The sequence below is a fragment of the Pan paniscus genome, chromosome 15, assembly GCF_029289425.2.
Source record: "Pan paniscus chromosome 15, NHGRI_mPanPan1-v2.0_pri, whole genome shotgun sequence".
In the NCBI taxonomy this organism is placed as follows: domain Eukaryota; kingdom Metazoa; phylum Chordata; class Mammalia; order Primates; family Hominidae; genus Pan; species Pan paniscus.
The window spans coordinates 52,439,779-52,460,848 of NC_073264.2; the positions used below are offsets into that span (position 1 = coordinate 52,439,779).

Sequence of the window (21,070 nt, forward strand, 5' to 3'; positions counted from 1 at the left end):
GCCAGGTCCAATTAACAAAAGGGCCTGGAGGAAGTGGCTGCCCCAATCCTGGCAGAGCCCATGTGTCTGCAGGGTCTGTGTTGTCCCTGGATTTTGAGATAGCCCCTTAAGAATCAACATAATTGTTTTTGTTTTTAATTCCTCTGAAATGAATTTCTTTAGCAGCCAAGTAGCTCCATTTAGCCAGTTTGTTCTCTTTCTATTTTCCATGTGGAAATGTAGGTTAGGCTGGGCACAGTTGCTTACACCGGTAATCCCAGCACTTTGGGAGACCATGGCAGGTGGATCACCTGAGGTCAGGAGTGCAAGACTAGCCTGACCAATATGGTGAAACCTCATCTCTACTAAAAATACAAAAATTAGCTGGGCATGGTGGCATGTGCCTGTAGTCCCAGATACACAGGAGGCTGAGACAGGAGAATGGCTTGAACCCCGGAGGTGGAGGTTGCAGTGAGCCAAGATCGCGCCACTACACTCCAGCCTGGGTGACAGAGTGAGACTCTGTCTCAAAACAAACAAACAAAAAAGGAAATGTAGGCTAACCTGAGTTTCCTTTTCCTCATCTCCACAGCATTGGTTGTAACCCCTATCAGACTGTACTATGTGCCTTCATGTGCATTCCTGTCATGGAGAGCACCCAAAATAGGTATGCACAAATACTAGTGGGAATTGCTCCCTCCTATTAATCTATCTTCCTTCCATTTAAAGTCATTATGAAATGATAAGGGTGTTGGACAGAGTCCGTCCTCCCCTCCCCTCCCCTCCCCTCCCTCCCCTCCCCTCCCCTCCCCTCCCCTCCCTCCCCTCCCCTCCCTCCCTCCCTCCGTCCCTCCCTCCCTCCCTTCCTCCCTTCCTTCCTTCTCACTGTGAAAAATTCCAAACAGACATAAAAGTAAGATAGTGAAATATACCATCATCATCATCAAGACTTATCAATGCTCAGCAGCTTGCTGTATTTCATTTATTTTATTTTTGCTAAAATATTATGAAGCAATCCCAAATATCATACATTTTATATCAAATACTTCAGTGTGCATATCTAAAAGATAATGTTTTCTTGGCTGGGTGTGATGGCTCATGCCTGTAATCCTAGTGCTTTGGGAGGCCAAGATGGGAGGATCACTGGAACCCTGGAGTGCAGACCAGCCTGGGCAACATAGTGAGACCATGTTTCTAAAAATAATAAAAAAATTAGCTGAGTGTGGTGGCACACTGATATGGTTTGGCTGTGTCCCCACCCAAATCTCATAAATCTCATAAATTGTAGCTCCCATAATTCCCTCATATTGTGGGAGGGACCCCGTGGGAGATAATTGAATCATGGGGGTGGCAGTTTCCCCCATACTGTTGTCGTGGTAGTGAATAAGACTCATGAGATCTGGTGGTTTTATAAGGGGAAACCCCTTTCACTTGGCTCTCATTCTCCTCTCGTCTGCTGCCATGGTGAGGCATCTGCAGTCACGTGGAACTGTGAGTCCATTAAACCTCTTTCTTTTGCAGATTGCCCAGTCTAGGGTATGTCTTCATCAGCAGCTTGAGAACAGACTAATACACACTTCTAGTCCTAATTACTTGGAAGACTGAGATGGGAGGATTGCTTGAACCCAGGAGTCTGAGGATGCAGTGAGCTGTGATTATGTCACTGCACTCCAGCCTGATCAAGACCCTGTCTCCAAAAAAAAAAAAGAAAAAAGAAAAAGAAAAAAGAAAATTATATTTTCATAACATAATGTCATTAATACACCTAAAAAAATTAACAGTAATTCCTTAATAGTAAGTAATACCCAGACCATAGTTGCATGTATTCAATTGCCAGCACAGTCTTTTTATAGTCGATTTGTTCAAATCAAGATCTAAGCATGGTAAGTAGCACAAGAGAGAACAGCTAGCTGGGGCCCCGTTTACAGTTCTTAGAGTGGAATGCAGGAATTTCTTTGCCTAGTGCACAGTGAGTCAGTTTTACTGATAAAGTGCACCCTGACATTTGTGGTTTTGACTGTCTGGAAACAACTTCAAATGTACATGGCATTTAGCAGTGTCTGCTGAGGCACAAAAGTGAATCCTAGGGACTCCTGAGGCTGTGTCTGGGAGGGAGTGGTTCAGCTAGAGAGTAAACCTAGCTGAGAGCTGGCACTTGGCTCCTCAATGATGCTTTGTTCTCTTTTCTTATTCTTCCCTGATTTGGGATTTCACAGACTTGTACAATTAAAAAGTAGAGTTTTACATAGAATTATTAATCTTTTATTTTGCTAAGTAAGGACATCAGAAAAAAAATCTTGGCTGGGTGCGATGGCTCATGCCTGTAATCCCAGCACTTTGGGAGGCCGAGGCTGGTGGATCATCTGAGGTCAGGAGTTTGAGACCAGCCTGGCCAACTTGGTGAAACCCCGTCTCTACTAAACATACCAAAATTAGCCAGGTGTGGTGGTGCATGCCTGTAATGCCAGCTGCTTGGGAGGCTGTGGCAGGAGAATCACTTGAACCCAGGAGGCAGAGGTTTCAGTGAGCTGAGACTGCATCACTGAACTCTAGCCTGGGCGACAGAGCAAGACTCTATCTCAAAAAAAAAAAAAAATCTATCACCATTATTTCTTAAAAGAAAGGATATTTTAATACTAAAAGGGTAGAACTGACCTGATTTCAGAATAATGGAGCATCTATCCCAGGAAGTGATTATTGGCCACCTTATCTTGACATTATATATGTTCTGTGGTTCTAGTTTTGTTATTTTGTCATGGATTGGTGAACAACATTTTGTCACAGTTTGGTATTTGGGAAGCATTCCTCTACCCAAGATTGCTTAGATAGTAAAACTCGTGCCGTGATAAAAATGTCATTCTCTTTTGAAAAATAGTTGAGTGGGAGAGGAAACTTGTAGTAAAAGTTGAAAATGAAGTTAACTTGTGATGTAGAGATAGGCACAGAGAGGCTACTGTTTTGATCTGTGATTTAGGGGCATAATGGGAGCAGGTACAAACATTTCCATATTCTCATATAGATCTGCGATTAGATCAAGGGATGTCAAGAATTATTCTCTTAAACTTATTAGGCTTCTGATCCAACTTCTTCTTGGCTCCCAAGAACTTTCATTGTTCTTGCTCACATTTCCAAGCCCACATCTCCTCCTTGTCCTGTACTCACAGCCTAATACCAGCATTAAGCGGATGACCCCCACATTTGCATCTCTTGCCCACTCTGCTCTGCTGAGCTTCAGACCAATGTATCCAATTGCATTCAATAACAGCTGCATTCAACAACAGGGAACCGTTACTCTGCTTCCTCATTCTGGCTCTTCCTCCTCTCTTCCCTATTGTGCAAAATGGAGACTTGCTCATGCCAGAAACCAGGAGCTCTCCCATCCATATTCACCCCTCTAAGATTTTACTTCCAAATATATTTCAGTCTATTTACTTCATGCCATTACTATCCCTACCACTCCATTCTAGGTCACTGCTACCTCTTACTTGGGCTTCTACAACAGTTCTTCTTACTCCACCATCTCTACACTAACCCTACCAGTCCATTCTTCATACAGCCAGAGTGACTTTCTTAAAATGGAAATTGTGTCACATTGTACCCCCTGTTTAAAGCTCTGAGGGCATTTGAGATAAAATGAAAAAAAAAAAATTAAGAGAGGGTCCAAGGCCCATATGGCCTGCCCATTACCCAACTTCAGTCTCATCTCAAGCAACTTTCCTTTTCATCTACCCTGCTTGATACATGCTGGACTTTGATTTTCTTGAATACTCGAAACTTTCTGATTCAGAGTAGGGAAGACATGGTGTTTCTTCTACTAGAAAGTCCTTCTCCCTACCCTCTCTGCTGTCTGTCTCTTCCCCCTCTGCATTGTAAGCTCCCTGAGGACAGACCCTAGACTATTGTGCTCATTAATGAATAACCAATATCTATTCATAATAGCACAGTCCTTGGCAGAGAGTAGGTGCTTGCTAAATGAGTGAATGACTATTCCAATTAATACCAAACTTCCTTCATCCCTATAGAAGGACAGAAAGGAGAGGCTGAATATATTTGAAAAAGAAACAAGGCCATATTTTTGCTAGGTCAGCCAAATTGATATTGGGTATTCAGACGAATATTTATCTGTGTCGTTGTAATAACGGACCTTTCTGTGAAATAAAGTCAATCATATTTAAGTGGGTGCTATGATCAGCCCCATTTTGTCTGCATTGCAATAATTGCCAAGGTTTCTATAAAACTCCTGGAAAGGGTGACCCCTCTGTCTTGATAAAGTGCTAAATCTGTCCATTATAGACAAAGATCTATAATATGTCCATTAAAAAAACACTAAGTACCTTATTAGAAAAGACTAAAATCAAATACATGGAAAATGGCCCCATAACTTAAGCTCACACTTTTATTACAGTTTTTAAAGAGAAGAGTCAACATATTTGTAGAACCATTTCCTATAATACTTTTCAATAAATTATATAATTTGCACTTTTGCTTAGCGGAAATGAAATGTGTTCTGAGAATTGTAAGCCCACATTGAGCTCCTCTTTTACTAATTCCCTTTTAATGCATCATCTCAGTGACTCACATTTAGCACCACATCTTATTGGCTAATTATCTCTACTTTTCAGTTTAGCATCCTACTTCATGCTAATTGAGTCCTTACTTGTATTTTGTGGGTATGATTTATCCCAACTATACTGTAAGCTTCTTGTAAACAGGAGTTCATGTATTTTTCTACTTCTGCATCGTAGTTACCCTGTGTAATAGGCAAAGTCATAGAACAGTGAAAAAAAAAAAACAAAAAACCGACATCTCAGGGGCTTTGTTTCCTACTCAACCTGCATGTCCAATATGGGTCCGCAGGGGAACTCTGACACATCCACCACCCTCATATTCACCCTACTAAGAGTTGTGTTCTCCCAGGGACCCAGGCTAATGAAGGCTTTGTCTTGACACTTCTTTCCCTGATCAAAACAACACTGAGGAGGAAACATGACAAACCCCATAGCTGGATTTTATAGCTCCTGCCAGTGTGTAATACATATCATTCCACATGCATGTCATTGGCTAACACAAGTCACACGGCCATGCCCAACCTCAAAAGTGGTGGGCAAATGCAGCCCTATTGTGTGCCAGGAAAGAAGAGAGTCAAGAATACTGGCAGCTCTGCACTCATGATTCACACTCAGTGCTGCTCAGTTCCAGCTCATGATGGGATTTCTATCATAACTTGTTTCATTGAAGTTTGGAAATGCCTGAAGGAATATATGTGGGCTCAAGGTAAAGAGAAGGCAGTTACTGGTTGAAAAGAAGAAAGTGTGGCTACTGTGTGTTTGTACTCTTTCTTGTTTCAATTTCTAAAATCTGGAAGGGAAAGCCCTAAAGAATATTTCAAAATAAAGGACCCACATGAATACCTGCCTTTATGTAGCCAATAGGTGTGTACTGACTAATCATCTGGTATTCCACTTGACCTAGTCAACATTTCTGCCAATGATTTGCATGATTGCAGATGTTGACATGCAGAAAACATTTGCATACTATATGAACCTGGAACCAAATTACTGGAATGAATAATTTGGGTGATAGAATTATGATCCAAAGCTGGGATCATGGGCTGGAATAATGGGTTCACTGTAAAGGATAAATGTGTGATGTTTGGGTCTAAAGACCAATTCAATTACAAAACTACAAGATGGCAGAGCTTTGAATAATAGCATATGTAAAAAATCTTCATGATTTTATGTTGACATGAATTGTATTCTTATCTGGTGGTGGGATATGGTGGACAAATGAATTAAAGGAATGTCTGTCTGCATGGGAACATGACACCCAGGCCCATGAAGGAGGGGCTCATGAAGTCTGCTCAGGCATTGTGCAGAGCCTTGAGCTAAGTTTGGCCTGTCAGTGCTTGAGGGACCTTGACAGATGAGCCTGCCCAGAGGAGAGTAGTGAGGTTACCAATGGAATGAGAACACTCAAGGAGCAGATGAAGGGGCTAGGCCAGCTTATCCTAGAGAATAGAGAGACTGGATTGGGGAAATGTGGGATGGGAAGGGCAGTCTTCACATACTCATAGAGCTACCAGGTAGAAGAGGGAATAAACTTTGTCTTGCTGTGGAAGGCAGAGCAAGGATAGATCATAGCACTGATTTTGACACAACGGAGAATAGAACTCTGTGAAGTCCATGTCTGTGTTATTCTGTGTTTTAACCGAACTCTGTGAAGTCTCAGTTAAGTTTCTTCTATGTTATGTCACAGAGAAGATTCATGAATCCAAAGAGTAGAGTGACCAACTTCGTTTACCCAAGACTCAGAGATTTTTCTAAGACTTAGAATCTTCAGTGCTAAAACCAGAAAAATCCCAGGCAAACCTGGAAGAATTGGTCACCCTACCAAAGAAGTTTGCTTTTAATGTTATCTAAGGTCTCAGCCTCCTCAGAGATTCTATGATTTCTAAGATAGATATGTTGATTTTCTCAGAAAAATTTCAGGTAAACGCAGTGATTCTTATACAGTACTTTTGGTTCTCAGTCCCATGCTAATTTAATCATGAAAGACTTTTACATGTATTTTGAGCAATTATTCCACATTTGTGTTTAAGATTTGATCATTGCCAGTAGATTCATGCCCTACAATTGTATCAAATAATCAGGAGAATATTTCCCTGCAAGTCCTAAGTCATTAATTACATAAATGAACATTTTAGAAATACAGAACTGCACCTTTCTTAAGAAACCACAGTGGGTAATTTGATTGTTTGAATGGCTGTTATCCTTAGATGAAGCTTTATGAAGGTGAACGGCAGAACAGGCTGTTCCATCGGAATGAAATTTCACTAGGCTTATACACAATGAAAGAGCTATTTGTGTTCAAGACATCCTAGTAGAAACTTTGTTCCTTTCTTTTAATCATTTATTGTATATGGGATTCTGGAATAAATTTATTAAATCAATCTGCAATCTTGAAGATTTGTTCATTTTTTGGGGTTCAATGTTTGTGTATTTAGGAATAAGACCTTCACAAAGAGGTTTTGTAGTTTTCCCTTGGCATTCTTTTTGGTAATATGCCACCTGGCCATTCTAACTGTTCAACTTCAATACAACCATGCGATGGTTTATTGAGGTCTGCCAACTTCCCTAAGCCATTTCCCTTATAGCACACTTGACAAAACCATGTTAATAGAGTCCTACGAGATGAGAAGAGTAACTGGTGAATGGGCTCTATTTTTTAATCTAGTTGGTGATTTATGGAGAAGAGAAAGAGACTCTTCAGGTTTCTGCCTTTCCATCTCATTTCAAGAACAGAAATACATCGAGGTAAGAGAATCATGGCAAGGCTATTGATGTGGCTTAAGGGCAGTGGCAATAAAAAGAGTTTTGACTGAGAGGAAAATAGTGGGAAACAGCTGCTCACTCAAGCCCACTCCACCACATGCTCCCTCCTACTTTGGTTTGGCTTCATGCCTTCTGGGAATTTTCCTTGGATCATGCATCTGACTCTTCTCTCTGCTGTCACACAGAATAACTCTATTCTTGGATCTGTGTTGTTCACTGTAGTTGTTGATGAAAGATTTACTATAAGGCCAGGAAAAAAACCTTGTTGTTCATGATGAATAAAGCCCCAAATGGGTACAGTCTTGGACATTCTACTGCTTAAATTATCAACCATGCAAGAGAGGTATACAATTGTCTTAGCTTCCTGGCTGTATCACTCTGTGTACTGTGGCTATGGTAGCTTTGGAAACTAATTGGAAACAGAAGCAATGCAGTGTAGGATAGTGACACATCCCCGAGAAGATCTTATACGAAGAAGAGATGCATTTATTACTAGAATCTGCAACCCCCCTCACAATCTCATCTATCTATTTTCACAAGTAACACTCTGGAATCTCAAACTGAGTGTGGAATTGTATACTTACCTTGTATGGCCTTTCACATTGATTTGAAAAGGAAGTCAGAACTGAGTATTTTTAGTGGACACTGCAATTTTGATCCAGAATATCTTAACTTTTTATGAATCATTGCAATGGTAAATATTGGAAATCCGTTGTTCAAGTTCAGAAAAAGGCTCACCAAAGGTAAATAGCATGTGTGCTCATCAATGATAATTAGCTTGCTTTTATTTAGCTATATTCCAGCCATGTTTAAACACCCATGGGAGCATGACTGCCCTTTTCTGGGATTGCATCTGAAGTTATCTACATGGATAAAGGTGGATTTCCCCCCCTTCCTTCTTGGTACTCATTTTTCCTGGATTTGATCTTTTTCTCACACTATCCACACTGAGGAAAGGTGAATATCTCCTCAGCATTTCCCATGATTAGGATGAAGATGATACTTGATTGTAGAACAGAAACCTACCCTCAAGAGAGAAGTTGGGAAAGAGGTTTTGAGAAATAATTTGCTTGTGCAGGAACAAGAACATGGAGAGACTTATGAATGTTGAGTCAGAAAACTCACTGTGATGAGAATGAAGTGTATAAAGTAACTTAGCAATGTCAGTGATGCAGGAGAAGCTGTAGAGTGGGCCAGTGGTGTTGCTCCCAGGATAGACATTTTCATGGACCTGTCATGCTGGACTGGCACTGTGCACACTGCTGCTCTTGCTGTGCTATCCTACGCTGAATACATTGCGGTCTCAGATTTACTGTGACTGCACTTTTCAAAAAATAGTGTTTGAAATTTATGAAAATATGAAAATCTGAATGTTACTAATTGGATTTATACTGCTCATCAAGAGATTCTTCTTCACATATACTCAGGGCATTGCTGAACTGAGGTATCACCACCTTTCTGCCCAGTCATTTTCCACGTTTGCTAAGTTCTCCTGTAGGCTGCCCTGTCAATGTGACGCTTATTGCACATGGCCTATGTGCCACCCTTCCTGTCACCTTCAGTTTATCCCATGCTTGAATTGCACTATCATGTTATAAATCCATCAGAGAGTTCTTGTTTTATTCAAACTGGTATCAAAACAAAATTATCTACAGGCAGCCAAGCCAAGTTTTTCCTTTACTTGCTTTTGAAAGACTTTATTTTTTTATTTTTATTTTTTTCATAAATTTTTCTAAACTTTATTCTTTTTTTTTATTATTATACTTTAAGTTTTAGGGTACGTGTGCACAATGTGCAGGTTAGTTACATATGTATACATGTGCCTTGCTGGTGTGCTGCACCCATTAACTCGTCATTTAGCATTAGGTATATCTCCTAATGCTATCCCTCCCCCCACCCCCACCCCACAACAGTCCCCAGAGTGTGATGTTCCCCTTCCTGTGTCCATGTGTTCTCATTGTTCAACTCCCACCTATGAGTGAGAACATGCGGTGTTTGGTTTTTTGTCCTTGCGATAGTTTACTGAGAATGATGATTTCCAATTTCATCCATGTCCCTGCAAAGGACATGAACTCATCATTTTTTATGGCTGCATAGTATTCCATGGTGTATATGTGCCACATTTTCTTAATCCAGTCTATCATTGTTGGACATTTGGGTTGGTTCCAAGTGTTTGCTATTGTGAATAGTGCCGCAATAAACATACGTGTGCATGTGTCTTTATAGCAGCATGATTTATAATCCTTTGGGTATATACCCAGTAATGGGATGGCTGGATCAAATGGTATTTCTAGTTCTAGATCCCTGAGGAATTGCCACACTGACTTGCACAGTGGTTGAACTAGTTTACAGTCCCACCAACAGTGTAAAAGTGTTCCTATTTCTCCACATCCTCTCCAGCACCTGTTGTTTCCTGACTTTTTAATGATTGCCATTCTAACTGGTGTGAGATGATATCTCATTGTGGTTTTGATTTTCTATTTCTCTGATGGCCAGTGATGGTGAGCATTTTTTCATGTGTTTTTTGGCTGCATAAATGTCTTCTTTTGAGAAGTGTCTGTTCATATCCTTTGCCCACTTTTTGATGGGGTTGTTGGTTTTTTTCTTGTAAATTTGTTTGAGTTCATTGTAGATTCTGGATATTAGCCCTTTGTCAGATGAGTAGGTTGCGAAAATTTTCTCCCATTTTGTAGGTTGCCTGTTCACTCTGATGGTAGTTTCTTTTGCTGTGCAGAAGCTCTTTAGTTTAATTAGATCCCATTTGTCAATTTTGCCTTTTGTTGCCATTGCTTTTGGTGTTTTAGACATGAAGTCCTTGCCCATGCCTATGTCCTGAATGGTAATGCCTAGGTTTTCTTCTAGGGTTTTTATGGTTTTAGGTCTAACGTTTAGGTCTTTAATCCATCTTGAATTAATTTTTGTATAAGGTGTAAGAAAGGGATCCAGTTTCAGCTTTCTACATGTGGCTAGCCAGTTTTCCCAGCACCATTTATTAAATAGGGAATCCTTTCCCCATTTATTGTTTTTCTCAGGTTTGTCAAAGATCAGATAGTTGTAGATATGTGGCATTATTTCTGAGGGCTCTGTTCTGTTCCATTGATCTAAATAATAATGTACAGAATTTAGTTTTAAATTTAATTATGCTAGGAGAAATAATCACCAAGTTACTGTTTGGTGTATAACATTTTCCCTCACGACATCAATCAGGTGCCCGAAATAAACAGCTAACAGCAGCCCACCTTTTTTTTCTTTCTTTCTTTCTTTTTTTTTTTTTTTGAAGCAGAGTCTTGTTTTGTTGCCCAGGCTGGAGTGCAGTGGCATGATCTCAGCTCATGGCAACCTCTGCCTCCTGGGTTGAAGTGATTCTCCTGCCTCAGCCTCCTGAGTATCTGGGATTACAGGCATCTGCCACCATGCCTGGCTAATTTTGTATTTTTAATAGAGACGGGGTTTCACCATGTTGGCCAGGCTGGTCTTGAACTCCTGATCTCAGGTGATCTGCCCGTCTCGGCCTCCCAAAGTGCTGGGATTACAGGCATGAGCCACTGCGCCTGGCCTCAGCTCACCTTTTTATTTATTGTATGAGTTTTTTCTGTCTTTCCTATAGAATTTTCAAGCTCTTAAAACAAGTGCATGCTTCATGTGACCTTTTCGTTGAACCCACAAAAATCACTGCAAATGCTGTTTTCTCTTAGGCTCTAAAACTTAAAATAGGGAAATGAATCTGAGGCAGTCAACACAACTGGGATGCTTCCTTTAAAAAAAAATTCTTACAGACTGCAAAAGATAGGCATCTCATCTCATTTGTATTTAACATCATATATGATATGCATAGATATATAGATATAACTTACACAAAGATAATTCAATATACATGCTTTGAATAATCCTACTGATTGGTTGCCTTCTTGCTTAAGTAGTCATTGCAGAGACAATAAGGTTTGCTTAACATGCCTCTTTGGCTGTGTGTGTGTGTGTGTGTGTGTGTGTGTGTGTGTGTGTGTGTGTACATAAAGAGAAAATACAGCTTTGGGAAGAGACCAGTCTTTCACTATAATTGTTTGGAACGTAATGAGCTGGTATATTCCTTAACATAAAGCCACCACTATGATGTGCTATTCTTTACCATGTCCTAAGATGGTTGTGTTGTAAACTGGGGTTATGGTATACTGACTTCATTCCTTATAGCTAAATCATTAAGGATAATAATTAGCATTCTTTCCGTATGTGTGCAGATTACAAATTTAACCTGAGATGTGTTTCCCCTTCAGACAAATTGCTTTTGGGTCCACAAAAGAATTTCTTCGTTGTTTATTTTTAAAAATTATCCTGCCTTTTCTTTTTAACAAGCAAATGTTTATCGGACACCTCATTTGTAAAGTCTATAATAAACAGTGGGAGGGAGGGAATCTCTGTCTTTAAGGAACTTATTATTTAGTGGAAGAACCTAAAACCCGTTAGTTGTGGTGTGCTCATTAAGTTTCCACATGGGACAAAAATATACATTGCTGATTAATACGTCAAGGTGGTATGTATTTAGTTAGGTTTAGGTCATATGAAAAGTTTGGTTATACATCCCCATTGGCATATACACACATACACATTTATTTAGATCAGTGGCTTTCAAGCATGTTTTCTCTCCTAAAGTGGCAGAGACTCTAGCCTAAGTGAGGGAGAGGCAGGATTCTTACTGTTGGCCCTCTTTATGCCACCTCCTGTCTTCATGCAATAGCCTTGAGCATGACCTGAAAATTCCTGATTCAGATTGTTTGATATGCAACAGTGTGTCTTAGAACGTTAATTATTACAACTGTAGTCAATTTCTACAAACATAACTCAATATACATGCTTTGAGTAATCCTACTGGTTGGTTGCCATGTTGATTAAGTAGCCTTGTTTCTAATGGCTTTGCAGTTTTTTCTTAATTCAGGCCTTTCACATCGTTCACCCTCTTAGTCAACCATATGCAGTTTATAGCTTCACTATAGACATTTTCTATAACCAATTTGTCTCTTTGGCAATACACATCTTATTGATTTTCTAAATAAATATCTGGGCCTTATCACTTAGGATCTCATCACTTTTCATCTGAATTATTAGGAGAACCTCTGCACTAGCTTTCTGCCTTTATTCTTGAAATTGATAGTGAATTTATTCCTTTCCACTTTGTTACCAGAGGGGTATTCCTGAATCATGAGTCATTTTTTGTTCTTCCCTGTTTAAATTTTAGTGAGTTGCGTGGTCCTGGAGATAAAGTTCAAACCTCCTAACGTGGCATACCAATTTCGTCCAGTTCAGCTTATTGAATCTCTGATGAGATCCCCCAGTAATTCAGGAACCAGGTTAGAGATGGGAGTCCTTCCTCCAACCTTGTCCTCTGCCTCATCCTTTTATGTGTGTTGAGTTGTTTTCTATTATAGCACCTCAGCACCTCATTGCCTTGGTACAGGCTGTAGCCTCTGCCTGGCACAGCCTTCTGCAAGCTTCAATAATTCCTCTTTTTTTTTTTCCCCAAAATTCAGCTTAAGTTTCACTTATTTTAGAAACATTTCATGATTGTTTCCAGACTAAGATCTCTTCTTCTGTGTTCCCTCTCTCCACTGAAGCTATATCCCAGCATATACTTTTGTTAGAATTCTATTGCACTGATTTGTAACAATTTTCTGTCTCCTCTCATAAGAATGTGTTTATTTGATGGCCAGGACTGCATCCTGTTCATGGTTGTATTCTCTGTACTATATCATCTATCAAGGCGACTTGCGTAAATATTTTATTTTAAAATATGTGAATTTGAGCCCCTCTTAATATTGATCCCCTCTGTTATGGACTGAATGTTTGTGTCCCCACAATTCATATGTTGAATCCCTAACCCTCAATGTGATGATACTTGGAGATGAGGCCTTATGGAGGTAATTAGGGGTAGATGAGGTCATGAGGATAGGGTCTTCATGATGGGATTAGTACTCTTACAAGAAGAGACACCAGAACACTCTCTCCCTCTCTTTCTCTGCACACACACTGAGAAAAGGCCATGTGAGGACACAATGAGAAGGTGGCTGTCTGTAAGAAGCCAGGAAGGGAGCTCCCACAAACACCCAACCATGTTGGCACCTGATCTCAGACTTTTAGCCTCCAGCACTATGAGAAAATGAATTTCTGTTGCTTAAGCCACCCAGTCTATGGTATTTTGTTATGGCAGCCCCAGCAGAATTATAAACCCTCAGGGGAAGAACTGCTTGTTTATCATTTTGTTTACTATCTTTATGTTAGATTTCTAGCTCTGGAAAGTATTCCCTTTAGTTCTATGGTAATTCAACATTTAACAACAGGTTTTTTGAATTAAAAAAAGTAGTACATGCTTGATATACAAGATTTGGGATGCACACACACACACACACACACACACACACATCACAATGAAAACATCACCTATAACCCAACAGAATCACTGTTAATATTTGTGTTTGTCTTCTAGTGTATATAATACAGTATGTATTACACACATGCGTATTCCACAAAAATAAGATCATACTATAGTCCAAAGCAGTACATATAGCTTACACTTATATACTTATATGGATGTTTATTTTGTTTAGTGTCACAAGGTGCACATTTTGCTATGACAATAATTACTCTTCTGCAACATTATTTTGGGTATACAATTTTCCATCCAAAGAATATATAACTCTACTGTAGATGTAATTTTTGGTCTGTATTCTTCTGAGATATTTAAACATTTATTAGTTTACTGGTTCCTCCAATCCAAGTGTTTATTACTCCCTCAAAGTTTACTTAGTTTCTTATAGTTCAAATATGGCAACTTTTCACAAGAGTATCACAAAGAATCTTAAAAATCATTTATTCATTCATTGATTGATAAATATTTATTAAGTACCCACTGGGTAGTAGGAACTGTGTTTGTATTTCTGGGGAAATTCAGTAATATATAGCAAGAATCCAGAAAATATATGTGGTGTTTGTTCCAGTTATTGTGCTTTTAGAAATTTATTGCTAGGAAGTAATTGTATATGCACAAACAGACCTGTGTACTCAGATGTTCATTGCAGCATGTAGAGCAAAGGAATGGCCATGACCTACATTTCCAACAGTGAGGAAATATCTGAAATAATTGTGGCCCATCCATATGGTAGAATGTTTTTCAGCCGTTAAAAATACCCTTCTCAGAGAGTATTTAAGAATGTGGGAATTGCTTAAAATAGAATGTTAAGTAAAAAAAAAAAAAACAAGTTACAAAATTATGTGTATAACACGTGATCCCTGTTTTATACAAAACAAAACAGAACAAAAACTATTTATAGAAAATAAAATACCGAAATATGATTTGTTTTCTCTAATAGCTGGATTCCTGCCTTTGTGACTAAAAAATGTTTTGGGCAATTAAACATGTTTGAGATGGTTTATTAATTTCAGAGATATGCAGCACCTTTTATTAGAATTGTTTCATTTTGGTGAAGTGAAATGCTTCAAACATCGGTTGAATTCTCACCTTCATAGTGATACCAGGGATGTTTTTGGAGTGTTTTTGATGAAAGGAAGCCCATCAAGGAAGCAGGGGAGGCATCACCAATATACCCTCAACACTTGTTCTTTAAGACTCAGCCTAGCAGTCAAGTCTCCTGGGAAGTTTTCTCTGCATCTTATCCTATCACCACAAATGCAAATCCAGTATACTGTGTTACTATTACACAGTGTTGCTATTGTTTGTTTCTTTTCTCTCCTGGATTGTGCTGGAGCCTACCAATGTACTTGGTTTATAGTATTCAGTAAAATGTTGAATGCATGAATGAGAAGTGAATGACTGATCCAATGCCAACATTGCTCAACTACCCCTGAAACCCCTATACCTGAGCAAACCAAAGCCGGTATGTTGGACTTGCTGGAGTGATATCAGCCTTGCTTAATAGAGAAGCAGCTCAAGTCAGGATATAGGATGGACTGTGTGAGTACAACCTCGGTGAATGTTTTTCATGCACTCCCCCGACATTGTTCTCCCTGGCTGGCTCTTGTATGATTATATTAGCTCTCGCATATCTGAGGTGAGAACTGTTAAGCAGCAAGGAGGCTGCCTGCTATGTGGTTCAGCATCCGACGTTATTTGGTCCTAAGCTCTGTGATGGAGCTGATCTGTTTCTGTATACTGAACTGTCTTTTTGGGGTGGGCTGGGGGAGGCTGCTGGGTTCTCAGACCTCAAAAGCCTAATAAAAGAACAACCATACATTAAAAGATATCAGGGAAAGAGGGCATTGTTTCTTATGTGGCAGCACAAAAGATGGGCTCTGGACTAGAAGGAGGGGCCCTGCTAATAAAGAGCTAGCCCTGTGAGGGCTCTGGTGCTCTTCTTGTCGTATAAAAAAACTGGAATCCCTGAGCAGATGGCTGAAGCACAGGACTCTTTCTGTTAACTTCAAATTCCCTTCCTATGGTGTAGGACTCATTCATAGGAGATAGGTCACATTCTGGCTCACAATGCCATGCCCATAATTCCTGCTGGAATCAGTGAGAGCCATGGGTCCACAAGCTGAGGGCAGTCTGGTTTCCTTTGATAAGGAGTGTAGAGTGTGTGTGTGTGTGAGTGTGAGTCTGTACCTGATAGAGAAACTGTACATGTGTCAGGGGAGAGAGAGGGAATGAGAAATATTGAGAATTGGCCTTTTCCAAGAGAAAGGATTAAAGACATCCCTTTCTGTTCTGGGATGGCCCTTTCTTTACTGTTATGAATAGCTCTACTAATAGAAAGAATTAACAAGTACTCCATCTGTCATAAATCCCATTTAATATTCATGCCCGAAATAAACTGAGTTCTTACCCTAATCTGGCTTGCTGACTGTTCCTTCTCAGCCCCAGGGAAAGGATTATTCCAATGGGATCACTTCCAAATATTTGGAGAGAAGGGGGTGGAGGTAGAGAAAATGAAAAGGCTGATTCTGCCTTCCAAGGAGTTTAATTAATGCCACTGCCTTCTAGCCCTGAATTGTCTTGTGGCAAATGGCTCATCGAGTTATCTGAAGCATACCACCTCCTGTTAACAAAGGTCATTTAAGGTCACCATGACTGGCTTCATTTCTGAAGTGTCTCTTCCTACCATGCCTGGGCAAATCTCAACTTCTATTTTGTTTCCTGATAAGGCTGCCTTTTCTGCATAGGATTTGGAAAGACTCTTCTATTTAATATTCAGTTTTACAGACCATTGCCAAGAAGCTATTTAAATTGTCCAGACACATAACTGTACGTATTTTCTGTTTTATATAGGGGCTCTTCCATGAAAGGTAGCAGAGAATTCAGTATTATGATTTGGCAAAACCTAGTTGACACAGATGTGTTGTGTGCCCAGTACCCTTGGGCAATGCAGGACCCATAAAACTGTGTCCCAGGTGTGGCACCCCACTCCCACCTCAAGGTGAACCTTAGTGCCAAGAACTCACTCTCTTAATTGGTATAACTTTACAGCAAATGTTGATATATTATAGGGCAAAAGGCTGCACCTTGTTCTTCTTTAAAATTATTTCAGATATCCTTGTTCCTTTGCTTTTTCATGTTAATTTTAGAATCATACTATCAAATTTTAATCAAAATTATTTTGGGTTGGATTGCATTTACTGAATTTATAGATTAATTTGGAGAGTTGGAGTTGTCCTTTATAGAGTCTTGAGTCTTCCCATACATGATATCTCTCTCCATTAATTTGGTCTTATTTCATATCTTTCCATAAAGTTTAATAATTTTTCCCATGCATGTCCTGGACATATTATTTTAGTGCATAACTCAGTGCCTGCTATATAGTAGATATCCAGTAAATTTTTACTGAATAAATATGTTTTGTTGCTAGTGTGAATGGAATAAGAGTTCAACAAATGTTTGTGTATTGATTTTTTTATCTAGGAACCTTTCTGAAGCATGTTTTTCTATTTTTTTTTTTTCTTTTTGAGACAGAGTTTCACCCTTGTCACCCAGGCTGGAGTGCAATGGTGCAATCTTGGCTCACTGCAACCTCTGCCTCCTGGGTTCGAGCAACTCTCCTGCCTCAGCCTCCCAAGTAGCTGGGACTACAAGCATGCACTGCTACGCCAGGCTAATTTTGTATTTTTAGTAGATACTAGGTTTCACCATGTTGGCCAGGCTAGTCTCGAACTCCTGACCTCAGGTGATCAGCTCGCCTTGGCCTCCCAAAGTGCTGGGATTACAGGTGTGAGCCACTGTGCCCAGCCCATGCTTTTCTATTCTAATAATATGGTACATTTTCTTGGATTTTCTGTGTATGTAATAATTTGGTCTGAAAAATCAGAGGTTTGTTTTTTCTTTCTAGTCTTTATGCATTTAGTTTTCTTTATTGGCTTATTTTATTTGATATAATCTCCAGTACAATGTTGAATAGAAATGATGATAGAAGTATCCATTTCTTTTCCTGAATTTAATGGGAAATTGAAATCTCACTATAATATGTCTGCTTTCAATAGATGCCTGTTATCAAATTAAGAAAGTTCCCTTGTATTCTAATTTTCTAAGTTTTTCATATCTTAAAATCATGGATAGGTTTCAAATTTGATTAAATGCTTTTTAAAAATATGCTTGATTAGATGTGCTAACATTTTATTTAGTGTTTTTGGCATCTGTTTTCGCTTGATATTCATTCTTTGGTCACAGATGCAAATATTGGTGTTATAGCATAGTGGTTAATAGCGCATGCTCTGAAGTGAGACTGTTCAAAGTTTGAATTCTTGTTCTATCACTTCTGACTACTAACTCGAGTAAATTACAGACATTCTTTATGACTCAGTTTCCTTATCTCCAAATGCAGTTAATAATAACACCAACCACATAGTTTTTTTTTTTTGAAGAAATTAAATGATATAATCCAAATAAGGCTGGGCACGGTGGCTCATACCTGTAATCCCAGCACTTTGGGAGGCCAAGGCAGGTGGATCACTTGAGGTCAGAAGTTCAAGACCAGCCTGGGCAACATGGTGAAACCCTGTCTCTACTAAAAATACAAAAATTAGCCAGGCGTGATGGTGCACACCTGTAATCCCAGTTACTCAGGAGGCTGAGGCAGGAGAATCACTTGAAGCCAGGAGGCAGAGGTTTCAGTGAGCAGAGATTGTGCCACTGCACTCCAGCCTGAGTGATAAAGTGAGACTTAGTCTCAAAAAAAAAAAAAAAAAGAAAAGAATAATCCAAGTAAAACTCTAAAACAGTTCTCAGTGCCTTGTTGAACATTTAATGGATGTCAACTCCATTTTCTTCTTCCTATTACTATTATTTCTCAGACTCCCCTTGTTTAGTTTTGGTGCCAAGGTTATAATGGTACCTAAAGGAAGATTGAGAGATTTCTATTTTACTTTTCAATATAGCTTATATAAAATTAAGATTTTATGTTTATTGAAGCTTTGGTAATACTCATTAGTAGAAATCATCTGGCTTTAGGAATTTATGTGGATAAAATTTGGGGATAGTCTTTAAAATTATAGACTTGTTTTTATTTCTTTTTGAGTCAATATTGGCAAATTTATCGAAAAATTATAAATTTATTTCTCAAAATGTGGGTTCATAGTGTTCACTTAAGATTAGTTTTGAATCCCTAGTTCATCTAAAATGCTGTTCTCTTTTCTACTGCTACCATTGTCTAACTTGTACAATCTCCTTTCCTTGACCCATCTTACCAGAAAATCATCTATTTAATTTTCCATTTCAGAAAAAGAACTTGGTTTTATTGTTCTTTTCTATCGTTTCTTCCCTTGTGTTTATTATTATTATTATTATTATTATTTTGAGACAGGGTCTCACTTTGTCACCCAGACTGGAGAGTAGTGGTACCATCTCGGCTTACTGCAACCAACCTCCACCTTCTGGGCTCGAGTGCTTGATCCTCCCACCTTAGCCTCCTGAGTAGCTGGGACCATAGGTGCATGCCACCATGCTCAACTAATTTTTTATATTTTTGATAGAGATAGGGTTTCACCATGTTGCCCAGGCTGGTCTCGAACTCCCGAGCTCAAGCGATCTACCTGCCTCGGCCTTCCAAAGTGCCCTTACGTTTATTATATGCATCCATCTACTTTCTTCAAGTTCCATCTTTCTCTTTCTAACTTCTTGAATTGAATGCTTAGTTCACCTTATTTCTAGTTCATTGTGATACATATATACATATATGTACTTTTTACTTTTAATACTACTTTAGGTGTATCATACAAGTTTTGACATGTCATGCTAATAATTTCTATCATGAGTTGTTAGCTCACAAGTTATTTGGAAATATGTTTTCTTTGTGTGGCATCATGGAAATATGTTTGATCTTTGTCCTTGGTTTTTGACAGAGCTCCTGAATCTCTTATAATTCTCTGAGTGATGGGGTGATAGGAGCATATATATATATATATATATATTTTTTTTTTTTTTTTTTGAGATGGAGTTTCACTGTTGTTGCCCAGGTTGGAGTGCAATGACGTGATCTTGGCTCACTGCAACCTCCACCTTCCGGGTTCAAGCAATTCTCCTGCCTCAGCCTCCTGAGTAGCTGGGATTACAGGCATGTGCCACCACACCTGGCTAATTTTGTGTTTTTAGTAGGGACGGGATTTCTCCATGTTGGTCAGGCTGGTCTTGAACTCCCGACCTCAGGTGATTTGCCTGCCTCGGCCTCCCAAAGTGCTGGGATTACAGGCGTGAGCCACCACGCCAGGCTGATAGGAGCATATTTTGTTCTAATGAAGTGACTCTTGGTTGGGCCCTTAGATCACTTCAGGATGGGGACTGGTCACCAACCAGAAAACTTGATTAGAAGCCTAAAACTTTCAGCCCCACCCCTCAACCTCCAGGTAGGAAGAAGGGGCTGGAGATTGAGTTAATAATTGATCACTCCTTTGTGATTTAACTTCCATAAAAAAATCCTAAACAATGGGGTTTGGAGAGCTTCTGGGTTGGTGAATGCATCCGTATACTGGGAGGGGGCCACATCCCCACTCCACAGGACAGAGGCTCCTGAGCTTGGGACACATCTGGACTTCACTCTACGTACCTGTTCATTTGGCTCATTTGTACCCTTTATAATAAACCAGTAAGTGCAAGTAAGGTGCTTTCCTGAATTCTGTGAGCTGTTCACAACCTGAAGGAGGGGATTATGGGATTCCACAACCTTGTAGCTAAGTCAGATGAGGCATCAGTAATCTGGGAACCTCATACTTGTGACTGATTCGTGGTACTGAGTCCTTAAACCTTTGGTGTCTGATACTAACTCTGGTTAGTTAGTGTCAGAATTGAACTGAATTGTAGAATACCCGGTTGGTGCCAAGGAATTGTAGAATTTGTTGTGGGTGTGGAAAATCCCCTACACATTTGGTGTCAGAATCTGTTGATGTCAGGCGGAAAAAAACACCTTTCATTTGGCATGGGTGTTCCATTATTTGAAAGTTATGTTTTTCTGCCTCATCTCAGAATTCTAAATGTCACATAGGTCAATATTGATTATTATAATTATTTGAATCTTCTATGTCTTACCAATTTTTGGTTTAGGTGACTCGCTTTCTGACAAAGATGTGTTAAAATCTACCTCTGTGATTTTTTCATTTTTTCCCCTTATAATCTTGCAGCTTTTTGCTTTATATATTTTGAGACCATATTATTTAGCACAATAGTCAAGGTCAGTCTCTCTTCCTGAAAAAAATTTCCCTTCTCATTTAGTGTGTTTAACACTAACAACTCTGTCTTAAATTCCATTTTGTCTGATTATAATAAGGCTCTCCTA

General features: G+C 39.3%; 1 long non-coding RNA gene across 1 annotated transcript in view; it reads left to right on the plus strand.

The window, feature by feature from the left end:
* Positions 1-973: 973 nt before the first annotated feature.
* Positions 974-21,070, plus strand: part of LOC134728960 (uncharacterized) — a 43,755-nt gene continuing 23,658 nt past the window's right edge. Inside the window, exon 1 of the long non-coding RNA XR_010109807.1 lies at positions 974-1,470. This is a non-coding gene — a long non-coding RNA (uncharacterized LOC134728960). The remainder of the gene's footprint in view (positions 1,471-21,070) is intronic.